General features: G+C 46.7%; 1 long non-coding RNA gene across 1 annotated transcript in view; it reads right to left on the bottom strand.

The window, feature by feature from the left end:
- The window catches only part of LOC115611887, a 110,333-nt gene that overhangs the window by 44,285 nt on the left and 49,206 nt on the right, over positions 1–16,842 (bottom strand). The window contains exon 2 of the long non-coding RNA XR_003992744.1: positions 15,310–16,081. This is a non-coding gene — a long non-coding RNA (uncharacterized LOC115611887). The remainder of the gene's footprint in view (positions 1–15,309; positions 16,082–16,842) is intronic.

Here is a 16,842-nt window from a genome sequence, read left to right as displayed (position 1 = left end):
AACAGCCTTCTGGCAAACCTCAGTGGGCTGCACTAGAGGCAGACCCTGCTTGTGAGATCACTCCCATGCCACTATGGAGGGACACTGAACCAGCAAGAGTCACCTGGGTCCTGAGTCCAGAGGGGAGAGTCAAACATCACATCCTCCCAGGGAGAGACAAGCTTACTAGTATCCTTCAACACAATCGAAGGAAGAAACTTGAAGCCACAGAGCAGTGCAGACAAGCACTGGCTAGGACAACATGGGTCAGTACTTTAGCATATGCAGGACTGGCATTTGATGTATTGGGATTAAGAGCCTGAAAATTGCAGCATTCCTCCAAGGCTGTCTCACTGGAAAAGAGCTAAGGTCAAGACCAGGCGATACCTAGAGGTCAAAGAGCTGCCAAGAAAAATAGCTGCACAAAGCCTGAGATTTCACCAGTCAATTGCCCAGCCATATAAAGACAGCATTAAACTTAAAGTAAGAAATTTGAAATTCACTTTAGACATTTTCCTTCCTTATTTGAAGCAGGCTTTTCTCAGCACAAATGCTACTTTTTTCCAGTAGCCAACTAAAACCAGCCAACACTAACTGGTCCACAGTTAGTTTTCTATCTTCCTTTGGAAGTGTTTTTGGTGGATTTTTGTTGTTGCTTGGTTGCTTTTTTGGTGTTTGTTTCTGGGGTGGGGTTTTTCTGGATGGTTGGTTTTGGGGGTTTTGTTGTTGTTGGGGGAGTTTTCAAACACATAATAGACATTTGACATATCTGTGTGGAGTTCTGGTGGGTTTATTGCATAACTGGCCTACTTCCACCCTGCAGCTCTCAGTACAACAGCAAAGTGAGATTCTGTGTTCAAGCAAGAGGTGGCCAAAGCCTCCATCATCTCCACTTCCACAGGCCCATACACAGCTAGAGGCGAACCCCTGGTAATAAGAGCAGCCACAACTCACTTCTGTTAACATCATCTTAGCCTAGCCTGCAGTTCCATCCCGCCAATACAGGGACTGGGTTAGTGGCTCCTAGAATCTCTCCAGGACCTACAAATATGCAGGAGACATTTTCTGAAGGGATTTGCCCATAACTACAGCCACAATCCTCTTCCTCACAAGCCAACCACATTCATACAATAGCTGCTATCATTTCTTACACTGCTTTACCTACATGCAAATAGCAAGATAGATTTTTATTTAAACAGCTCCCAGCCAAAAGCCTGCTTTGGGAGTAAGGGAATCTCTCTGACAAAGCTCTCTTGTATCAAAGTTGTGATTTCCCAAACATTCAAGTCAAGGTGTGTGCATACAGGACCACAACACGACACAAGAGTCTTCAAGCTGTGGCCTTGCTTGAACAGTGACTGAAGTTAAGCCAACCAAGCTTTTTCCTCCTCCCTGTGCTTTTGCAGCAAGACATAAATGCAGTTTACAGGTAGGACAGACAGAGCACCTTGCTCCCTAATCTTCCAGGCCATTCAATACCAGGTTTCTGAAAATCCTTTTGCACACTAAAGACAGTATCTCATAAGGAACCCAAACAGAAATATGTTCTTCTCCCTGTTTTGAAGGTTACCAGTGAATAGAATCACCCTTTGGAAATGTTTGGGCTCTACTGGATTAAAATGGAATATTGCACCCTCTATTGAATTACCAAATAGAACCATTACTGGTTTCCCAATGGCCAGTCTACAGCCAGTTCAGCCCAGTCACAGCTCAGACACCACAGATAATCTGCAACTTTGTGAACTCAGCAATTAGCCCTTGAGCCCAGGGAGAGTTTGTCAAGATCCCATTGCAGGCAAACAATAACACAGAAATGCAGCTTTGAGGGGGAGATGATTTATCAAGCTGACCACAGACGTCTCCCTCATTTTTTCTTTAATAAATCCAGCCTAGCTCTTGGCTGTGTTCAGTATCTTGTCATTGCTTTCGTCTCCTTTCAGGAATGCCTCCCACCTGCAGCTTTCAGGCCCTTTGCAATCCTGAAGCCATTTATTTTCCCCAACATCTCTCCGTAAAGAAACCCAGACTTTTCTCTCATGGAGAGGGGAGAAGCTGAGGCACAGCAAAGCAAGCTGCCTGGCCCAAGGTCACAGAGGGGGACAGGAATACCCACCACTCATTTGAGTTAGGCAGATTTGTACTGGTCATTTCTTCATCTGCACAATGAGCGTCAGGATGCTTTTGCCTCCTCTCATGAATAAACTGTTTAGGAATTACTTGGATGCTCTTTGCCATCAGATTTTAATCATCAGAGTGCCTTCCTTGTGGGACTCCATGGGGCCATTCAGGCAGCCAGCCAAGCTGCTGAGAGCCAGGCCTCATCTAAATGCACCGATTATTCTTAATAATGGCAGGCAGACACCAGCTTGGCTCCAATCTTATCTCCACCTCTTATCACCAGTGCAGGATTCCTATCACACCCCAGTGGTCCTCCCAAGAGGGCAACGGTGAACTTCAGGTGCAATTCTCTCCTCCACTCTTTGAAGACATTCCTGGGAAGAGCCATGTTGGGAGACATGTGGGTCGAATGCTGAGGTCCAAACGGGAACGTTCATTCAGGTGGGCTGGCTCTCAGGAACACCGGGCATCAGCTCTGCAAGGCTGCCGGCAGACGCAGTTGCCTGTGCTAATTTCATGCCCGTCCTCTTCACTCTCCACAAAATTCCAGGCAGGCCTTCAACTTTGGCTGACATTCAAAACTGTCACCTCTCTGCAGACATTAACTTGGAGGCCTCTGTCATCCCTCACATTAAAATGCTATCACAGGGAGTCAGCACAGCTCGACTCGGCCAGCTAAAGGGCTGGCTCCAGCCACACGGTGGGGACAGCCAATTCACACTTGACACCCATGGTCAGTTTGACAGTGATGGACACACTACTTAGGAGTCATTTGCTGATCTCATTTCCCCAGGTGGGAGGTTGTGCCATGGAGCTGCCTTTCCCAGGGAGAAGTGGTGATGCTCTCCATCACCATGTTTCTCCATCTCATGTTTCCATGCATGGAAACACATGCACATCAGCTTCTACATCTGCTCTCTGAGCAGGAGACGATCCACAGAGCCTGACAGAAGCCCAAAATGCAGCCACCTAATCCTCCACCTACGGAGGTAGTTTTGCTCACAGACTGTGTCACTCTGAGACTTTGCTCACAGCTCTTGCGTCTGTCCCCCTCCCCAAAATCAAGCCCATTTCTTTGGATCTTCCCCACATCCTTGCCAGAGTTGCCCTTTCCCTTCTTGGTCAGGACAGGGAAGAAGTCCTCAGCCTTCTCAACGACTGCTTGTGTTTTCTGAGCCCATTTGCTCTTGCTATGTATGCTGTCAAAGACTACAACAGATTGCTTTCAAACCAAGACACACCTTTGCTCCCAGATAGGGCCTAGTCACTATACCCTGACCTTCCTTATATCAAGGAGAGGCAGAGGGGTAATGCTCATTACGCTCTAAATCAGTTTTTAATGGACTCATGCATCCTCCTTTTACCAGGTCATGTCTCAGTCTGGAGGGGCTCACCCTATCACTGTACGTCCTTCCAAACAGGCAATGATAAAACAGCCAATGGCCAACAGCCCTCACAAGCCTCAGGGAAGCAAAGCTGCAGGAAGGAGGGCTTTATACACCTTCACCCTGTACCATGAGCTCCAGGCATCACAGCAGGTGGGATGGGCACCCTGGGATGGGTTAGCATGGCGTTATGTTGACTTCAGAGCGTTAGGTCCTTCAGTACCCACAGGCTTCATATGCACACAGACTGGGTGATTAACTCAGCAGATTCTCAACCCAAGTTTGATCACACTCCCCATTTGACTGAAGGCCGCTCAGCACCTGCATCTACTGATGCTCAAGTACATTGCAGCCATAGCTCTGTTTCTGAGAAGTTAGACATCATAGTAGTCTCCTGTACCTCGGCATGCATCTCTAAAATCAAAGCCCACCTGCAGCTCAGGGGGTGCCAGCTTTGAACCAGCTTGGTTATTCTGGTGAATAAATTCCAATTAAACCAGGCTGATTTTAGGTAAACTAAAAAAACACGGGGAACCAGTTAAAGCTGAACAGAAAATACAAGTTTCCATACAGACATGAAGCTATAAGCCACCAGAGCTGTGGTCCCCTGCATCTTTATGCCACAGGAGAGGACAAAACACTTCTGGGTTTTTTTAAACACACAGAGCAGTTTAGAGTCTAATGACCTAAGAACTCCCTTCCACTTCTTATTGCCCTAGCACAGTGCCATTGGTAACACACTCAAATCCCAGGCCTTCAGAAGATAATTACAGCAGGGGAACTCAGCCTGCTACCACTGGGATCCACTTCCCAGCCTTTCCCAGTTCTGGGAAGCCTGAGCTGAGCCCCATTCTAAACACCCTGTAAAACAGATGTCTTGTGCAGTGTGCCGAGAAGGCCTTCCCCAGAACTAGGTTCTTTTGGATCAGACAAAGAGAGCAAATTCCAGCATCCTCCATCCCTTGCAGCAAACATGGCTCCTTTGAGAGCAAGGCGCATTCAAGGTTGGAGAGTGCCTCTCCCCACAGCTGTGGCTGCTTGGCTCTGGGACAGCGGTACACTTTATTTCTGTCATCAGTGCCACCTGTCTCAGATGAAGAAGGAGAGTGAGGAGTTTTATTCCCTTCAGAGATGCCCACAGACTTTCTCTTGAAGGTGACCAGGCACCAGGGGTACAGCAGCAACATCTTTACACAAAATACTTTGGTCTCTTTCCTCACCTCCAAGCAGCAGTGCTAGCACAGCTGTCAAGCTGGCCGGGGTGGATGGAAAGGGACTGACTGACAGACCAATTACAGATCTTATGGCTTCAGAAGCAAAGCCCCAGGCCCTAACATTGCTACTGCTCTCCCTGCTGAAGAGCAACAGTCTCTGATGGCCAGGGCAGCCTGGCTCTGCTCCACCACTGCCTATCCCCAGCCAAGGCAAGATGAGGACCGCACTTGCCTCCCAGTTACTTGTTCGGTCCTTTTATGGGGAAGAAAGAACATTTTATAGCAGGGTCTGGTAGAGTACTCAGCTTTCTCTTCCAGACTCCAGCAGAAAGAACTTGACCTGTGTCCTCAGACCCTCTTAGTCATCGGGCTGAGCCTCCTTTCCCCTCCTCCCACTATCCTCCTCTTTTATGGAGTAGCAGCAGCAGAGCATGGGGTGAGAAGTCAAGGGAAGGACAACTTGACTGATGGAGCTCAGGTTGTGGGGTCAGCACAAGGCGTCGTGATCCGGGCTCAGACAGAGCCATTTCCTCTGTGATTTTATCCACTGTGATTTTTATCTTTCATCTGTTCACACGTCATGCCACCTGGACATAATACAGAGCAAGCTGAGCGCTTGGCTCCAGACTTAACCCCTTCCCTGCTTCCCGGGAAAGCAGGAGGCCCTAGGCACGGCACAATTCTGTGCTTTGCCTGGCAATGAGGAGCTTTTCTTTATGGGCCCTATTTATTGCCTTGAACATCTGTAAGTGGCAGGTTTATCCTTCTCTGCTGACCCCATGGACAATGTTATGATTTACCCACAAAATTCACATTCTTGACGGCACTCATTAGATGTGATTTTTGGTCCTTGTTTTAGGAGAGACATGATGGTTTCAGTTCCTGCTCTAGACTATGTGAGCACAACCCTGGTAGCTTCTAGCAAGGGCTCCTCAGGTGATAGCACAGACATAAAAGGCATGCAGTAACCATTTCCTCTCACTGCACAAAAGGTATTCAGCCTTAGCAGCTGTTTATACAGGGCTGGAGTAATGAAGACCAGCCTTCTGCTCCACTGCACCCAAACCAAGACCAGGGGTGGAATTAGGTGGCATTTGACCTGAGTGCAGGTGTTCAGACCAAGCTATACTGACTTATACCAAGAGCAAAGAACATTTTGAATGTCTACAGGGAAACTGGCAACAATCCCCTACCGAAGTCTCATCCATTGAGCACGTCTGACCTAAAACCCTTTAAAAGACAGATGAAAACCTTCGCCCCATTCTATAGGTGAGGACTAGCATGAAGAAGGAAGGGGAAGAAAGGGGTATTAAAGTCAAGAATTGTCCCAAGTGCCATGTCCCCACCCATAGTGCCTGATACCATTTCATTAACCATTTCATCACGAGACATCCTCTCACCTCCACAGGCCAGGCAAGCGTCCAAGTGTCCTCACATGACATCCATTGACCTTCCTTTCAGGTCCCTGTAGCATCAAATCCCATGGTCCAAACAGGATGCAGCTCCAGTGGAGCTGCATGAGAGACCCAGCCTGTGAGACATGGTGGAGAGGCCTGCAGGAAGCCTGATGACCCCCATAACACGTACCACTATTCTCCTCCAGACAGGGCCCTCCTTCCCAGCCCTCCGCCTTTCCTGCTCCTCCAAAGAGCAGAGGGCTAGCTCCTGCATCCGCCTAATTCCACTGTGATAAATTACCGCCGGATGGGACAAAAGTAGAAACTGCTTTCAGCATGGGATATTTTAAGGTGCTTATGGGTTGGTTGGGTTTTGGTTTGGTTTTTTTTTTTCCCAAATTTCCTTATTTGTTTCCTTTCTTGCTTCTTGTATAGTAAAAGAGAGAGCTGGAAACCCCATGTTGTTTATCTAAAAAGTCTAGGGAAAAATACAAAATGCATCTAACTACAAAAACTACAGGTCTTGAAGTTATTTTGGTTTTAATTTGTGGCTTCTTAAAACCAGTGACCTCACTGTCTGAATTCGGAAAAAAAAAAAAGGACAAACCAGCACATTCTCAAATCAAACCCTTTTGGCTTTCATATGTGTCTCACAACTAAGGAACCTATGGGTGGCAAGGTGCAATATTTTTAATGGCCCTTTCAAACTAAATCTAAGCATCTTAGAAGGAGCTGTAACAAGTTACAGTTCTTGTTCTCTTTCAGAAGGACTGTGGTAGAGGGCAAGGATAACTTGGGGTTGGTTGGTTTGGGGTTCTTTTTTTTCAATAAACCATACGCGTAATAAACACATATGAATTAATTTCAAAAGGTTAAATTCTCCTCATGTCAAAAGTCGACTCTTTTTTGACATAAAGAGATTCCTTTATTTAGGGCAGTCCCTACATCAAGGGCTACCAAAAGCCAGGTAGGTATAGTGGGAGGGATCTGCCCATAAATGCCCAGCTCTCATACATTCCCAAAGCATCTGCTCTTGGCCACTGTCAAGAGGAGTTTACTGTATCAAAAATAATACATCAAATTTGGCAGTTCTTATTTTTCTTACAGGCAGAGAGCGAGCCATACAACTGACTTCAAGAGAAGCAGCTACATGTCAATGTTCACCCAGCAGTGCATCAGCTCTTTGAGACAGGGACCTTCTGTCCTATGTCCGTACACCACACAGCACAGAGGGATACTGAGCCATAACAACTCCCACAGTCTCTGCATATGTGCAGGTGTATGAAACTTAACTTCAATATAAGGGCTGTATTAAAAGCTTGAGAGCTTCAAACAAATCCTCATTTGCCACACAATTAAAACACCTCTTTTTCCCTTGCACAAGAGCCCGAATGCACAAAGAAGTTCAACCTTGGCGTACCAACTTCAGCATGGTCTTCAGCCTTCTGTTGTCCTCATGTAATTCCCTTTGGCATCTCCCCTCTCCTTTAGCCATTTGCATTAGTTGCCCACTCCCTGGATTTGCCCTTGTAGCACATCCCCAGAGACAGAAACACTCCTGCCACTCTGCACTAGTGAAGACACAGACACCTGATGTCGCTTGTTGGTAGTCAAATACCTGCATTCAGAATTTACATCCCCAGATACGCTTCTCTCCATACGCAGAAAATAACCCTGAAAAAAAACCAAACAGACCATAAGAACAATTACACCTTCACGCTCTGGACCTAGGACACAGTCACTCCTGTTCTCACCACTTCTTCCCAAAATGACCCTTCTGGATTTTTAAGAACCCTGAGTTTCTAAGACATCCACAGAAACCACAACTTCCAGATCCAGGTTTTCATGGGAAGAATCATGCTCTGCCACCAAGCTAGAGGTAGCAAACTCTGCTGTGTCTGCACGTAGACAACACCCCCAGACAATAGGCAGCAAAGCCAACTCTGAACCGTCAGACCATTGTTCTTCCCAGCAAGCTGCCAAGGGAGCCCTCCAGCAACATAAATTTTGGGGTGCCCTTGCTCTGTGGTCAGCTCCAGTCAAAGACATCTTATCGCCGTCCGGTTCCCCATGTGGTACAAATTCATGTTCCTATCGTTAAAGAGACACATGGTTTATTTACTCATTACCATATCCAGCTGTTGACTTTCCTTCTCCCCATATTTCAAGGTAAGTAGTGATTTGACATAAATAATACCCCATTCAGCTACGGCCTGAAAGATATTGTAAATATTAAAAAAGTCTTCAGATCCAATAGCTCTTTTCAAGTGCTTGGTCCAAACCCTACTTAGTATGGGAGTGGGGGGAGGTTGGGAAAGAGAAAATCCAACGCCATTACTTAAATAGGCCCATTAAAAATGAGCAGAGTGAATTACAGCTTTATTAAACAGATGACATTACATCAGGAATGATGAATCATTATGTTTCTTTTCAGGATTACAGTGGTATATGACCTATTCAGCTGTAATCATTTGCCTCCTATTCGAAGCCACCATCAGGTGTGCTGGCCCCTCTCCCCATCACATTAACACCAGCACTGGAGACCTGCTGACATCTATTTCTCAATGACTCACAAACTGCCATAGCTTGCTGCTGTACGAAAGGAGAGGGAAGGCGACAATCCCATCAGGAAGCCCAGAGAGGATCCTGGGTTTTGTTCCTAGATGGGCAGGGAAGGTTTGGATGTCTTCCCAGGGAAGAACAGAGGCAGGGAGGAGTCTCCAGGTTTCCAGGCAGGAGGGTGTCTGGAGTCTCAGGCTCACCCCTCTTGCTTTGGTTTCTCCTTTGTCACAGGATCTGAGCAGAGTGAAGCAACAAGCCAGTGGCTCACCTCACAGAGGTCACCGATCCCCCCATCCATCTGCACCTCTCAGTTTACCTCCCAGCAAGCTCATGGACAGATCTGTGAACAAAGTGTGCATGCCCTGGCTCCCTCCACACTACTGGCTCTCATCTGTCTGGCCCTGTGTTCCCACGCATCCCAGCCACCCTGCCCCTGCAGCCTCACCCAGCTTCTCCTGAGGTTGAAGGGCAGGGAGACAAAATCACAGACACATGCAGAGTTCCAAAGCCTCAAGAGAGGGATCTGTGGTGGGAACCAGATTTTGGTGGTGTGTGTCTCAAGGCTTCTAATACCCGATACCCTTCCATCATGAAAGCTGCATTGGGCATGCAGTTGGGATTTCAAGAATAACAGAAGTATGGGAAGTTGCATACTGTAAGATGACTAGGACCACGCAGGTTACAGCAAGCGGCTGTCAGATAAAGGACTCCAGATTGCAGCAAGACATAACTTTCTAGTACACATCCTGGTTTACGAATCAGAAAAGCAGACCCCCACTGCCAAAACACAACATATCCATTTCGATGTTTGCTGGCTCTGGCCTTTGCAGAGCTCTTCATAAACTCCTTCAATCCATCCCCATCTCTTCCCCCATGTGTTTAAAACCATACTGTCTCCAAGGCAGGTCATGCACATGGATCAGAAAGAAGATCTGATCCTCTGAAGATGGACTGCTCTCTCTGTGTCAGTCCTTGCAGGACTGACAGAGGTACCATTAGGAGAAGACCCTGGGCTCCCAGTCCCTGCAGCCCAGCAGGCAATACCATGGCCCAAAACCACCACGTGAAACATTTCCCACATTTTGTTCCTCTCGTCCTTCTCCCAGCGTTTGCCTGCCACCTACAAATAACCAGGAGAGCGTGACATCCAAACTCCCAGATAAAGCAGTTCTGTGCCACAGCCCCACGCAAGCCAACGGCTTCTATTTTTACATCTTTGGTGAGAACCACGTGTCAGCTATCAACAACACACACAAAAAAAAAGCCCCTGCACTTGGATCCCCACTCCTCCTCCACCTTCTGCTCAGGCAGACCTCAGACAAGCGCCCAGCAGCCCCATCTGCTCATCACCTGCTAGCATTTGGGTAGCAGATACGTCAAACTCCCGGCTCGTGTTTTCACACGTAGGAGTTTGCTGTCTGAGTGATGAGGTTGTCTGTGCTTTGCCATCCAGAGGGTTTTTTTGAAGCCTTTACAAAATACTGTATGCCAGTAGTTCTTACGTAAGTTATCAACCTCCTTGCCCCCATTTTACAGACTGAGAAACTGAGATGCAGAAAACAAGCAGAAAGCTGAGATATCTGTGACCTCTTGCATCCCCAACCCCTAGGAACCACTCCTCTTCCACTGAGATGATCCTCTGCCCACTCACCTTCACATCTGTAGCTGCTTCTGAAACAGTCCCTGTCGCCACCCCACCCCCCCCAAAAAAAACCCAAAACAACAAACCCCAAAACAATCCAGCCACCTTCAACAACAAAAACCTGCCAAGGGAAGTTGAACTCTGGCTTTGGACCATGGTGGTGGAAAGGTCCAGGGTCTCTTTGTAAGCCTTGTCACACTGCAGGAGGCCGGTGGCCAGGACTCCTCATCTGCCCTGGCAGTAGCAGGTCCCTTTCAGTCCACCCCAAACAGTCATTTGCACTTCTCTTTGCCTAAGTCTTGGTTTGACCTCTCACCCCCGCCACAAAATGCAGAGTCCTACAAAAACTGAGGACATGTCCCTAGAAAGGAGTCACTAACATCATACGGGATTTCATCAGTCGAGGTCTCAGCCATGATTCCTACCCTGGGTGGGCAGCAGCATCTACAGAGATCTGTGACTAAGCTTAAGAGCAAAATAAATCCAATAACTAGGAAATTGGTAAGTGGACAACTTAAATTCAGGTTTTACACATCAAAATCAACAATGACAATTATTTCTCTTTCCACTGCAATTGTTGTAACAGCATTGACTCTAGTCTTAAAGAAAAAAAAATAGCCAGATTTCACTCTAGTCTAGGAAAGAGTCAGCTCTCAAACCTCAGCTAGGAAGAAAGGCACTTGCTAGGAAGGATGTGGGAAAATAGAGGGTTAGATTCACCAAGCTCCTCTTGGGTCATGCTAAAATTACTACGATTTAAGTTAATGAATAGATTTCCTTTTGTTCCAGCTCAGCTTCATTCTGCAGCGTTACAGCCGTTATCCCAAGCTGGTAGCAAGCACTATTCAGATAAAACAAAACCCAGCTTCCTGTTAGCATTACCACCAAGACTTCATAATAATATTTATAAAATAGCTATTAAGATGGGAGGAGATAGTAAAACCACATCAGTAAAAGTGAGGCACTTGGATTATAAAATACCAGGAATTAAATCTGCCCTGCAACACAAATTCCCTTCCCACCCACATGTTTGCTTGTTTCAAAGCATCTTTAATGGCAGGGCCACATCCTGCTTATTCCTCAGGACCTTTTCTCATCCAGGCTGGGGACTGAGCAAAGGGGCCCCCAAGGCTCTGTTTAGGCTGCATCTCCTGACACCTCTTTACTGCATTGGGCCCCACTCTCTGCTTAGACCTGTTTGGTACTAACTGCAGGAGTCATTTGGGTCAGGACATACCCATTTGGATAGCCCCCACCTCTGCAGAGCACGGAGGTTCAACCACTCATTGCTCTGAGCTCTCCAGGGCAAAGAGGGAAACAGTGACAGAGGTCACAGCAGAACCACAGGCGACTAGGACAATGGGACTTGCTCCTTGGCTGGCTTGGTTTGGCACCATCTGTGCTTCTTCCAGGGAGCAGGAAAGCCTACTTTGCGCAGCTTTGGCAAAAACAGTTTTCCAGGGACAACCTCTTATATGTGATGTTCTGCTCCCTTGTTCCAGCAGACTGCAGCAACAAGGGATAGCTCAACCCATAAAGCAGATCTGAACTCTGATGTCTTCCCATTCTTGCCCTACATACCCACCATCACCAGGAAACCAACAGCAGAAGTTAAAAGGCAGACTACCTGGCTGTTCTGGATCACTGTGAAGCATTAGCCTCTCAGGAGTTATTAGTAGCTGGGGCAAGAAGCTAACAAGGTAGGTACTTCCCCCAAAAGGTTAATTTGCTGAAAGCAAGCATCAGTGCAACCATCATGCCAGACAGAGCGGGGGGGAATGCACACAGACAGGCAGCCGACCAGCCAGCTTACTCAGAAGACCAAGAGGTCAGGCTGCAATAGGTGACAGGTTGTAACTTCAGAAGTCCTGCAGATCTGCACACCCAGTGAGAAAAGGCCACAGCATCACTTCAACTCTGAAAGTGTTCAGAGCATTTTCTAGCTCTACGAGACCCTGATTACCCCAGACTAAGAACTGTCTTTTCACTGCAGTCAGCCTCATTGCCCAGCATATCTAGTTTTCAGCATAACCTCAGCGGTAGAGTTCATCCAGCAACAATTTCATCAAACCGCAAAGAGCTAGTCACATTTGGGAACACACAGAGGAGGGTTGCAAGGACCAGCAAGCCAAGGTCCCGGGAGGGAAGGCTACCTACATTTGAAGTCTGTGGCTGCAATAACTTTTTGCAGACTTTTTTTTTCAGTATCTTTATGGTGAGGAGGGAATGGGAAAGGAGATATGTGAGAACAGGAAGAACCACTGTGTTTATCCAGGCTGACACACCACGTAACACCAGCCAGAGCATTTCAGCTATAACCCCTGCATTGCGCCAAGCATTGACACTAATAGGACAACAGCTGAGCAGTTAAAAGGAGACCAGAGACAATGAGATATCAAGTCAAAAAAACATACGGACAAGAGACAGAAAGACCTAATTTCTGCTTGTTTGCTTTGGTGAATGGAATATTGTCAGACAGATACCATGCTCAGGAAAAACCACATTTCTGTGTCACCACCAATTAGTGCCTCTTCTTTAAGAGGCTGTAATCTTCCTGCCTTTTTGCTGGACCAGGTTTTTACATAGACCCTACAGAAAGCATGTCAAAGCTTGAAGTGCACAGCATTCCTCTGCCCAGAGAAGTGGCTGAAACAAGCAGCTGGCCCTGTGCTAACTCTTATTTAAAGACTGTTCACAAACTGGGGGAAACAAAAATTTACAGTCCCTTTGATAGGGATAGAGGCGTGGGGAAACACAGAGGAAAGCCTCTGAATCAGCAGGCAAACAGCAACTCAGGTTCTGTTTACACACTTTCCCAGCTGAGTTAACAACCAGTACAGTGTGGAAGTGGCTGTACTGGTTTTGGGGCTCCAGGTATAGCTACTCTGAAATCCCTGCACATGGGATTAATGCACCCCTACCTGTGCAAGTCCTGGGCAGCCTTGGGGCCCATAGCTGGTGAGAGGGCCCTGGGGGAAGCAGGGCTGCAGGTCTGGGCAGGCATCTCTTCTAACACATCGTTAGACACATGGCAATGGAAAAAGCAAGCAGCAAGAAAAAGTCCACTTCAGCCAGGTAGGACTAATGTCCCTAATGTCCCCCCCAGAGCCTTTGACCCACTGTCCTAATGAGGACCTTCGAGGTCTCACAGGAAAGTCACAGTAAAAAGCCACTGGTGAGGCTAAGGCAAGGACAGGAAGGAAAATCAAGGGGAGGTGGGATGGGTGTGCAGCCAATAAACACAGACTGGAAAGCCAGGCATCAAACCCAGTCTATGGCAGCAATAGAGAGAGGAAGAAAACCAGGACTGGAGGCTGTGTGTCCAATCATTGCTTTCACTAGATTAAAAATGTAAATTCCCTGTGTACTAGCCTGCCTTGGAGAAACGAAGAGTACAGGCAATTAGGAGTACTGAAGTAGCAATGACAGCAGCAACAGGCAAACATCTCTGGTAAGGGAGTGGGTATGGTGTAAATCTCCTCCCTCTTTGAAGAATGCATGGGAAGTGGTGTCTGGTCCAGCTCTCAGTTTACTTCACTGCCAGTTTAATACTTCCTATTAAGCAGTGGTCATATCACATTTAATCTGGGTTAATAGTATTGCTGGCACGCTGAAGGGAGACATTGCTGGGAAGAGGCATGAGCAGCACCAGAGCCACCTTGGAAATACCTGCAAGTCATCCACTGCCCTGTGCTCTGCAAATGTAGCATGCGATGGAGTAACAGCACACAGTGTCCCACTGTGGACATCCCCACTTCCATCCCCACCCAGGAAGTTTAAATGCAGGAGAAACCCACGATTTAGACACCAGTCCAGCCAAAAGAAGAAAAATGCTGGGAAACATCAGAAACCTGAAAAAAGTGCTGGGGACAAACACCCACCACCCCCACCCCACCAAATCTGGAAAATATAGGTGAAGGAAATCTGAGAAATAAGAGATATGGAAGTGCTGATGAGAAGGAGATGGAGCTATGTGGTGGTGACTGGGTTATAGGCAATCTTACAACAGTTTATGAAAATATCCCATTAATCTTCATAGCACAATCTTAATTGCAAAATCTTTCATCAGCCTTGTTATTTGTGCACCTGTCACTGGAGACACTCGGAGTTGTTTTGTCGTCATTTCTCACACTAATTAGAGGGGCTTGGGGTGGTTTCTGGGGTGGGATGGGGAGGGGGGGCTGTTGTTCTTTTAATTGTCCTCAAGCACAGCTCAGCTTTACAGTAATGCTGCCAATTAGGGTTCCACCCTGTGAAGGGCTTGTAGGCCTGCTAGGCACATTACAGAGGACTAGAGGGGTTGTTTTAATTAAATACCCCCAGACTAGTCAGGAAATATTTAGAGCAATTTAACAATCTGCTGCAGAGTTGTTAAGCCTCCAATATATCTGCTTAATGTTCATTTGGGTATTTAATAATCTCCCTACCTTATCTAATCCTGTTTAAATTTAAAGAGATGTATCTAAGCTGGTGAAGTAGCTAGTGCTTATTAACAGCCGCTGGTTATTAAAGCATATTTGAGATGTCATCACCAGCGAGCAGTCCCAGTAGCAGGCAGAAGACTTGATGCCTGTGGATGTATTTCCTTCTTAGCTGGAGCTGCCCAGGGATAAGACCCAGTGCTTTCATTGCAAGCTCTGCTGTCACCACACGGGTACCCTTAGTTTCCAACCTGCTTTATCTGCCTGTGGAAGGGAAAGTGGTGGCCTTATTGTGTAACTCGTTAAAGCTACAGCTTATTTATTTTTAAGGCTGTTTTTCAGGACTTCAGCTACTCAGACTGGGACATTTTTAAAGAATTGAGTTTCTTGTTTTCTTGGGTTAATGGAAGTTGTGTTTTGTTTTGCTCAGCCAGTTCTTCACAACTCTTCTATGAGGTCCACAGAAAATCATTTGCCTGAGGATAGCCTACAAGGCCAGAAAGACTTTATTTTGCAACATTTCAGTCCAGCTATCCTTATAGAATTTGCATGTTTTTAGGCTTTCTGTCCTGTTTTTGGTAGTCTTCTTACCTCAGTTAGAGGCACTGGTATTTTCCACAGCCATGCTCTTCAGGTTGTCTTATCTGCACTTCCTCCATTCTCTCCAAAACAGGAAGCTCCAAAACACTTCAAAGTGGTGCCACTCGAAACTGTGATGAGGGTAGGTCCCAAACTATTACAATTGCAGACAAGAAAAGGTTGTTATACCATACACAACTCTCAACTTAAACATCTTATACAAAGGGAGAATAAGGCCAACAATTTCAGCTTCAGCTTGAAGTATTCTTCAGGCAAAACCTAGCACATTCAGGACACAAACATTAAGTCAGTCTTAAATCCTGTGAAACTGAACAGCCTAGGCTGTTTCAGAAGCACTAACTCACACAAGTTTAAGGTACCTTCACTGCCGAAGCTAGAAAATAACAGCTATGTAAAGAGAGGGGAAAACCTTGCCAGCCAATTTAAAACCAGAAAACACATCTGAGAGAAAACTCCTTCACGACTTGAATGAGAGACACTGTTCTCAAGAGCTAAGGCCACAATGCCTTGAAGGTTTAATATCAGCACCCTCAGCTGGGTGAGGATCCCCACCATCTTGTTCAAGCAAGAGTATCTCAGGTTCTCACTGTAAAGGGCTGATTTTCATCATGTTTGGTGTTCTGCTTTTGGGCACCTTATTTTGAGACAGAAATGGACCATTTGGAGGGAGTGAGCCCAGAAGTGACACGTCACTCTCACTGCGCAGGAGCATAGCCATCCCAGTTGGTCTTCATTGATCCAAGAGCAGCTTTCGAACAGCCTGCTAGAAACACGAAGGGAAAGGTTTTTTCAGCCACATGCACTAAAGAACATAAATAACAGGGTAAAAATTGAGCCAAAGAAGACTGGAAGGAGGGGGTAATGACGACACCAATACACTTTCTATGCTTGTTACGTTAGTCTTGTTAGAAGCTCTAGAAGAGGTTGAGCAACCTATCTCCCCGAGGGTCTTTGAAACCAGATTAGTCCAGAAACAGCATAGGTAGAGTTGATCTTAATCTTGGGGCAGGGAGATAGACTCACATGACCTTGACAAGGTTCTTCTGATGCCTCTTCTTCTGCGGCCTTATGCTGTAGCACAAGTAACACTGAGCCCCACCCCAGCTCCTTTTTGCCCTCCTGCAAGGAACTGGTTATGGTACCAGTTAGAGAAGCCTGTCCTTTAGAAACAAGCTAAAACCACAGACAGATAGTCCATAAACACAACCCAGCAGATGCAGCATTCTGGCCTTCAAGGCTTGTTGGTCTCATGTAAAAAAAGCTAATCCATTTCGTATCCCCAGCAGAACCCCCAAACCCAAGTCCTCCTCCACAAGCAAAACCCACAGTCCTCACTCCAGATTTGGATGACAGATGACCAGAGGGAAGCAAACAGAGCAGACATTTTTATTTGTTCGTTCTTTGTTCCTTGTCTCTCAGACACTGGTGTCATTTAGGATTTTTTGTGGAGGAAACACATCAGCACAGTGACGGATCCTGTCTGGTCCCATCAGCAACAAGGCATCGTGTCCCCAGAGTAACACA

This window comes from Strigops habroptila, chromosome 8 (assembly GCF_004027225.2).
Source record: "Strigops habroptila isolate Jane chromosome 8, bStrHab1.2.pri, whole genome shotgun sequence".
Lineage (NCBI taxonomy): Eukaryota > Metazoa > Chordata > Aves > Psittaciformes > Psittacidae > Strigops > Strigops habroptila.
Note: the sequence above shows the minus strand (reverse complement) of the source record. Positions and strands in the feature narration are given on the sequence as shown.